At 38.7% G+C, this 8,774-nt stretch overlaps 1 long non-coding RNA gene across 1 annotated transcript; it reads left to right on the top strand.

Moving 5' to 3' along the window:
• The first annotated feature begins 1,997 nt into the window (after positions 1 to 1,997).
• Positions 1,998 to 8,774, top strand: LOC125779599 (uncharacterized). The gene is made up of 3 exons (XR_007423380.1): positions 1,998 to 7,778; positions 7,836 to 7,988; positions 8,086 to 8,774. It is a non-coding gene; the product is annotated as an uncharacterized LOC125779599 (long non-coding RNA).

Below are 8,774 nucleotides of genomic sequence, written 5' to 3'. Positions count from 1 at the left end.
ATCATTGGAGTTGAAATATTGTACACGAGTTATTCGTTTGCAATTTGACGGATGTTCATCTTGCAATAGCTAGAAAAAAAAAATAATTTTTTTTGTACTATTCAAAATAAAATAGACATTAAATTCACGTTTCTTATTATCTTAGGCAGTTTAGAATAGGAAACAAAGTTTCCTTGAGAGCTTTTGTTTGTGAACTATTGTTGCAATTCACGGACTCACCTTTTCTAAACATACTGGAACACTTACTAAAATTCTCTAAATTCATACTATCCCTTAATATGTAGTTTTACATATTTAATAAATTATTTTCTTTAAATAGTAATTTTTTTTTCAGGAAAATAATTTTCATGCAGATGTCAGCAAGCAGAGGTTACCTCTCCACTTAACGTAAACGCCAAATTTTCCAACGTATGTTATAATTTTTTCTTTTTTATTACACTTTTATTAGCTTCACTTGTATGTATGTATGTATGTTTGCTTGTAACTCTTTTTTAAGTGGTACTGAAACCTAGAATATTTGAGCGACACTATAGGAAGGCGATAGTAAGGGTGCGAACAGAGTGGCCGCTTGTTGCCGAGCCGAGCCGGCTGACGCTGATTGCGAGAACCAATGCGAGAAAACTGGTACTATACAAATTAATACAAATAAGCGCGAACAGGTCATAGTGGGCGCCGAGCTGGTCAGAGCGCAAAGCTGATTGAATGCGAGAAAACAGTTCCAAAGCGTATTCTAGCGCCGAAAACATTGTTTATTCTGCGAAAAGCTAGTTTTGGACATAAAATTCTTTGGAAAAAGTGAAATCAAAAATTATAGGCTGTCATTCATCATTTAATGGCATTCTTGTGTAATGTAATTTATTCATCTTTAAATTCCTCTTAATTAATTTATATTATTTATTTTTAATTTTTTTGTTTAATTTTTCTTTTTATTTATAAAAAAAATGTATTCATGAATTTAATACGATATAAAATGAATTTAATACAATAAATACAAATATATAAAACATAAACAATTTCTTACCTGAGAGTTACTATCAAGCGTTCACATGGACATATTGGTACTTTAATAAAATTACTCCACTTCTTTTTTAATTTATCACCAATCTTTTCGAGAAAATAGTTGAAAGTTTCAATACTCATTCGAGTATATTTTTTAAACTTCGCAGGATATTTTCTTAAATCACTATATAAGTGATGAAATTCTCCAAATTCACTTCGTTTATCATTTATTGGATGTTTTCCAAATGATTTTTCATTGATAAAATACTTTAAAACAGCCGAAGCTAAATACTCATCATCTGACGAATCAATATCTTTTCACTTCAATTTCACAAACACGAATGAACAACAAACAAATGCATACAAACATACATAAAACACAAATAATAGATAAAATATCAGCGCTGATTCTCGCATCCACTATGCACACTCAAACTTGTTTCTCGCATGAACAAGTTCTCGGAACAAGCATCAGCCGGCTCGGCTCGGCAACAAGCGGCCACTCTGTTCGCACCCTAAGTTTAAGCAGCTCACCAAAAAAAAGCGCTTAAAAGTATGCAACATGTGTGCAAGATTGTACAGTAGAACATTTATGTGGGCTCTCGACTGTTTGCTGCTGGACAAGCTTATGTAGCACTTAGTCGTTGTAGATCTTTGGACGGTATTCTAATGGAAGAACTAGACCAGTGTTTCCCAAAGTGGGCGATAACGCCCCCTTGTGGGCGCTGCAGGTGTCAAGGGAAGCTTTCAGAGACCCAGAAAGAAAATGGAGGCGTTGTGTAGAAAGAGGCGTAGAGATGAGAAAATATGTGAAGAACTATTATTTGCTAGAAATTTAGAGACCGATACAAAAGGCGAAACCATATTCAATATATTGGAAATTATATTGGTTTTGCGATGAGAAAGAGATTCCTTTAAAAAATATTATTTCAATTGCTACGGATGGCGCTCCGGCTATGATAGGGTGCCATAAAGGCTTAATAGCGCACTTAAAAAATAAAATTCCAGATGTCCCTGGCGTACATTGCGTTATTGATAGACAACATTTAGTTGCTAGAAACTTAAGTGAGAAACTATTTCAATCACTGCAATATGTCATCAAAGCAGTCAATAAAATCCGCAACAGCTCTTTGAATGATAGATTAGTTCTTGGAAACTAAAGATACCAGACTGGGTGTTGGATCCGTTTTCAAATGTCAACACAGCAATGTCACCTCAGCTGGAAGAAGAACTTATAGAATTGACAACAAACGAGGAAATAAAAATCAAGTTCAAAAATGGTTCCAAGAATTTTGGCTACAAAAACCGATTTCGCAATTGTACCCTGGATTGTAGTCAATCCTTCAACGATTCTTGATAGCATTCCCATCGTCATATTTGTGTGAACGTGGATTTAGTGCTGTGACAACACTGCTTACTAAAAATAGAAATCGTTTGCTTGCCGAACGTGGCGACTTGCGACTGTTCTTGAGTAAATAGAAACCTGGTATTAGCAAACTTATCAAAGAGTATCAGATTCATTTTTCACATTAGTTTTTATATATGGATCGATTATTTTAGTTTAATTTTTAATAAAAGATTCTCTGTTTTAATACTATAAAGTTGTTTTTCAATAATCATTCTTATTGGCAGGTGGAGCCCGTAAGAGTTAACTTGAGACCGAAGCGCCGTTGTATGTTACCTACTGCGCTCAGGTTTCAAGTTGCTGGTTATAGTAAAAGTTTCGCTTAGAATTCTCCGTTAATATACATATATAGGTCACAATAATTAATTTGAAGTTATAGTGGTTTTTAAATAGGTGAAAAAATGGGGGGCGCTAAAAAAATATTTATTCTCAAAGTGGGCGGTAGACAAAATAAGTTTGGGAACCACTGAACTAGACTGTTCAAAGTTGACAGGTAAACCCCATGTAACAGTGAAGCTTTAGAAGAAATGATTCGATTAAGAAGTAATAATTCGTAAAGTCGTCAATAGAACTTGGTCGCAAATAATATAACAATTAGTCAATGAAAGGTTCCGAGTTGATATTAAATGCTGCCTAATTATCGATTTACTTAACCAATACTACATGTCATAGTTCATATTTTAACAAATTTGGGGTTTCTCACATCAAACTAAAAAATTAAAAATAAATATAGTTTAAAAAAACTAAAAAACACGCTTTTAAAGGATATCAAACTAAAAAGTGAAAAATAATTCTTTGTATAAACTAACAATAATAATGAAGGAAAAATTCCTGCATTATTGTGAGAAAAGCGTGGGGTGCTTTGTGACATATTTTTCATGAAATGATTTTTTTTTAGGCCGTAAGGAGGGTTTAAAATCCTTCGCACCGTATAGGGATCGTCATCCTATGTGAGTGGTGTACCCACTAAAACACTCCCCCCTTCTATCATGGATTTTTTCCTTACCCCGGGACCGCTTCCGCATTACTTCAGGGCAAGGTTTCCAATATGGACCCATTACAGGTCAGTTTCTACTCTCCCTGCGTCCAGGGATGCCTACGGTTTTCTAGCCAGCATCAAGCTATTGGCTCATCTTCTATTGGGAGTCCGCATCCATGTCTCTTTTTTTAGTGCGTAAAACATGTTCCACGTACACGGCAATTATTTCCCAGTTTTCCTTGCTTGCTATCATTTTTCTTGAAATATTTTCCGTACTTAGTTCTCCGAGCTTGTTTTCTACAGTTCTTCGGGCTTCTTTCCATCGGTGGCACTTGAAAAAGGTATGGTTTGCATCATCTAGCGGTTCGTCTCCATAAATACATCCTGGACTTTCTGTTTTTCCCATGTTGTACAGGTATTTTCGGAAATACCCGTGACCAGACAGCATCTGTGTTATGTAGTAATTTACCTCGCCGTGTTTTCTACTGTGCCACGTCTCTATTCCCTTAATCAGTTTGGCGGTCCATCTTCCTTTGCTCTCTCTTGTCCGCCGATCTTGCCAGAGTTCAAAAGTTTGCTTCCTCGCCTGTTGTCTTGTGGCCATGTGTATTTCTATTCCGCCTTTCTTCCATAGCCAGAGTTGTCTTCTCTCCTTTGCGAGAAGGTTTATTGGGATGGCGCCGCTTATCACTAGCACTGCGGGTTCAGATACAGTGCGGTACGCCGAGGCGACTCTTAGGACTGCTGTCCTCTGCACTTTAGCTAGCACTTTCCTTCTATGTTCTACCTTTAATGTGTCGGCCCATATTTCGCTCCCGTATAATAGTACTGACTGTGTTGTGTCGATAAACAATTTTCTTCTGCTTGCAAGTGGGCCTCCGGTGTTTGCCATGAGTCTTCATAGCGCCATTGTTATATTGACTGACTTTTTTGCAGCGTGTTGGATTTGAGCCCAGTACGTAAATTTGTTGCCCATTCTTATTCCTAGGTATTTTAGGGTTTTCGTCGTTTGGATAGTTTCTGAATGGACTTGCATGTTTACCTCCAGCGGGATGTGTTTCCTAGTGAGCAGGATCAGTAGTTTCCTGTCTTTAAGATAGCTTCGTATCAGTTTCATCAAATAAAGGGGCGTTTTGAAGCGGCTTTCTTGTGCGTCAATCATATTTGCCCATTTTGCGCTATTGAATGCATTCCTTATGTCAATTGTTGCGAGGAGGACTATTGGTCTCGAGAAGTTATTTTTTCGATGAGCTTCCTCCACGCTGCGCACCACATCTTCCACAGCTCCGATGGTGGACCTACCTGGTCTGAATCCGTGTTGTCGCTCTGATAGGCCTCCAGCGTCGTTTATGGCGGTTATGATGCGGGGTTTCAGCAGTCTTTCTAGCAACTTTCCTGCTGTATCTAGCATGCATAGGGGTCGGTCTGCTGATGGTGTTCCTGGGTCTCCTTTGCATTTGCTTATTAGGGTCAGATGCTGCCTCTTCCATATTTCTGGGAAAATGCCCTCGTTCAGACATGAATTATTCATGGATAGCAGTAAGTGCGGGCGTTCCGTAGCGATTAGCTTTAGCACTTCCACCGGTATCCCATCAGGCCCAGAGGCTTTTCTGGTCTTTAGAGTGTTTGCTGCAGTGTTCATGAGCTCTCTTGTGTATGTTCTGGTGGGTCTCTTCCCAGATCATGGGTTGGGAACAGGGTGTTTACGATGTTCTCCATAGCTGCGGCGCTTAACTCAGGGGTGGCCTGTTTTTCTCCGAGTTTTTTCATCACAATCTTGTATCCGAGACCCCACGGATTTTTGTTTATATCGTTACGTAGCTCCTCCCATTTATCTTTCTTTGCCTTTGCTATTGCGTCTTTCAGCTCAGTTTTTGCAGCTTTATATTCCATATGCTCCTCCATTCCGTTTCTTCCTCTTCTTCTGGCTCTTGTATATCGTCGTCTTTTGCACAGGCAAGTTTGTCTAAGGTTTCGGATTTCGTCCGTCCACCAGTAAACTGCTTTCTTTGGATGTCCTCCTTTTATTTTGGGCATTGCTACTTTACATGCCTCGGCTACTTTACATGCCTCGGCCTCGATCAGCCTAGCTGTGCTACTTGCGTGGTATTTTGGTGGGTTTTTATCTATGGCTGCGAGGAGCTTTTCTGAGTCTAGCTTGGAAGCGTTCCATTTGCGTGTTCCTCTTCTTATCTTCGTTGCTGGATTTTTATCTGGGCCTATGAGGTACATAAGATATGTCTTAGTGGTCGCTACCAGTATAGTCTTCCAAAACTTTCCACTCACGCAGCTGGCTTGCGAGTCCTTCGGACACCAGCGTGATATCGGGGGTTGTGTCGTTGCATCGTGGTCTTCTGAATGTGGTTTGGGATCCTCTATTGGCGACGATAAGACCTAATCTAGCTGCCATGTCGAGAATTTTCCGGCCCCTCGAGTTTGTAGTCGGTGTGCCCCATTCCATAGCCTTGGCGTTGAAGTCTCCGGCTATGATTAAGTGACGGTTTCTTTGTCGTGCAGCATCCTCTATAACATCGAGCTTTGCTTGGAAGTCTGCGATAGGGTCGCTCGGTGTCAGGTAGCAACTAATTATCGTAATGCTTTCGTTTTTTATCCAGACAAACCCATTTCCTCTCCCGCTGATTGTTTTTTTGAAACTGCTTCTTTCCGTTAGCCATATTGCCGCTGTTGCTGTGGTGTTTTCTAGCCATGTTCCATCTTGCGCCATTTTGTATTGCTCGCTGATGATTGCTACCTCGGTTCCGAGTTCCAGCATGAGCTGCGGCAGGAGGTGGTCAGCCGTTTTGCTTCTGTGCATGTTACACTGCAAGATCTTCATGTTCTTGTTTTTTCCTTATCCATCCTATTTTTAAGTGTCCTTCTTTTAGTACCCTGTTTGCGCTATCGGCTGTCAACGTCACATATGCGCGTATATGTTCGCGAGTATTTGGAGCGCTGGTCCTCACTGTGATTTCTTCATCTGCTTGCTTTAGCAGACGTCTTACAGAGGTCGTGATTTCTGCTGCGGTGGATAAGGAGTCGAGATCTCGGATCTCAATTGTGGCTTTCTGCTTTCACTCGCTTACAGAAGCTATACCACGTAGGTTGCTTGTGAAAGCATTTCGGAGCTCTGGTTTCGCTTTTCTCAAGCACCTCGGCATAGCTGCAGCCTTCTGCCAGTTCCTTTTTTCTTCTGGAGCTTGTCGTCTGTATGTCCTTGAGTTTGCTCTGCGCTTTGGTGTCGTTTTGCCTGCTGTATCTTTTTTCCTCTTACTACGTGCCACACAATATTTCCGGGTCCTCGCCCCCTTTTCTCTGACTCCTGTTCCGTTGGGCTTGGTGCCGTTCATTTACCGGTTCTTAATCCACTTCGACTACTGAAAATCGATTTTTAAAAATCGATTATTTAACGAGAAAATTCGATTCTCGAGTAGAATCGGAATCGAGTTTACCATCTTTGGCCGCCGTCGCGTGAACACTAAAACCTCCGCACAATAACCACCACAAAACAAAATGATTTTTTTTCCATGTAATTTATATGGAAAACAGAAAATTTGAAATAGGCACCTCTTAATATTAATATTAAGAGCTCATCTTTTGAGTGACTTTTTTTTACACATTTTCGAAAGTTGTGAACCTGTTTTTCAGTTGAAAAAAAAGGTTGCCTCAGAATGACACACCCTGATATACGAGTACATACATATTTACACAAGTTTGTTGATAAAGCTGTTAGAGCGGCAAGGGAAGCGGTGACAATCGGCGATCGTTCGTTTATTTTTTCGGCACAGCATCGGTGCGTCGACACATTTTTTTCTTTGACAATACGTGAGCTTCGCCATTGGTTGTCGCTTTTATTAATTATTTGGGTAATAATACAAAATTTACTCTATTATATATTTTTAATGATTTTATGGAATTATCATGAAATATATTTGTAGGTAAATTTTAATATACATAGTACATACATACATACTTATATACTAAGTACATATATGCTTTGATACCAAATATATACCGATCATATATACATAAATTATATGCCGAGTCGGTTGCGCATAGAAAATAAACGAATCTGTAGGCGTACATTTCTTTACATTGAAATTAGCATTATATTTATCATTTAACACCGAAAATGCTCAATTCTGCTATTTTCGAGTCCCCTTCTGCAAAACTCTGGTGAAACGCGCGTAAAATTTGTCTGTGCTGAAACTCCCTCATCTCTGCCGAGTACCCCTGCGAAAAGTTATGATATCAAAAACGGTCTATGATAAATCTTCTCTGGCTTATATTGTAATCTGGCATGATGACATACGTGAGCGAGTATATAAACGTATCCGTTCGTTCGAACCGCCATTCGAACGCAAACTACCGATCGTAACAGACGAATTATTTTAAATTGTGAGTTAAATGTAAATAATTTATTTTAAAAAAATTGTAATAATAAATCTATTTTAGGACAAATTATAATAAACTAAATCCATGCTTGGCAAGAAATAACTTTCCAAACTCTGGGCAAGGAAGAATTGCGTCCAATAAATTATGGGAGGAACTGGCGAAGCAGCTTAATGCCGTGGGCCACCAGTTAAAGTTGCTAAGTTGTGGAGGAAGGTGTGTATATAATTTAAATGAAATATATTTTGATAAAATATTAATTTTTTATGATTTTTTTACGTTTTTGCTGATCAAAAATACCAAACAAAAAAAGCTTTCCTTCAATAGCATCGAAGCAGTGAAAACTGATCATTGCGACGGTTGAAATGTTAATCGAAGCAGCTGGACTCGAAGCTTGTTTAGAGGGCATAACAAATGTTTCTGCATTTGGAAATAACCCAACTATGCAAGCTTCGACGTTTATCGTTAACTGTGAAAGCAGTGATGAGGATGCAACCCTTTCCTCAGCTCCTTACCAGGCCCAACAACTTCAACACAGTCGCTACTCCCTACAACAACAACAACGTCAACAGAAAAAACCCCACGCACATCGAGGAAAAAAAGGAGTGACGAAACGGAGTTACTTCAAAAAAAACATGAAGTCACTATCAGCTTTTCAAAAAGGCATAGACCAGAAGCTTGAGAGGTTAGTAGCAGCACAGGAAAAAATGCTGGCACTACAACAAACATTTATTGCTATTAAGATGGAAAAGCACCGCATCCAACAATCGACACGGGAATTAGACCACGCAATAAAAAAACTCGAAACCTTACGAATAAATTTATTATAAAACTTGGTACATGAATGTAAATATTTTTAGTTTTAAGCATTTAATGAATTATTAATTTTAAAGAGCTTTATTTATTTTTGAATTTTATTTATTTAGTGTTTAAGAAATGTGATAAAAGCAACAAACGTGATAAAACTACTAAATAAAATATTTACAAGGGTAAATACATAGA

Source organism: Bactrocera dorsalis, chromosome 6 (genome assembly GCF_023373825.1).
Source record: "Bactrocera dorsalis isolate Fly_Bdor chromosome 6, ASM2337382v1, whole genome shotgun sequence".
Taxonomy (NCBI): domain Eukaryota; kingdom Metazoa; phylum Arthropoda; class Insecta; order Diptera; family Tephritidae; genus Bactrocera; species Bactrocera dorsalis.
This window is presented reverse-complemented; position numbering and strand designations above follow the sequence as displayed.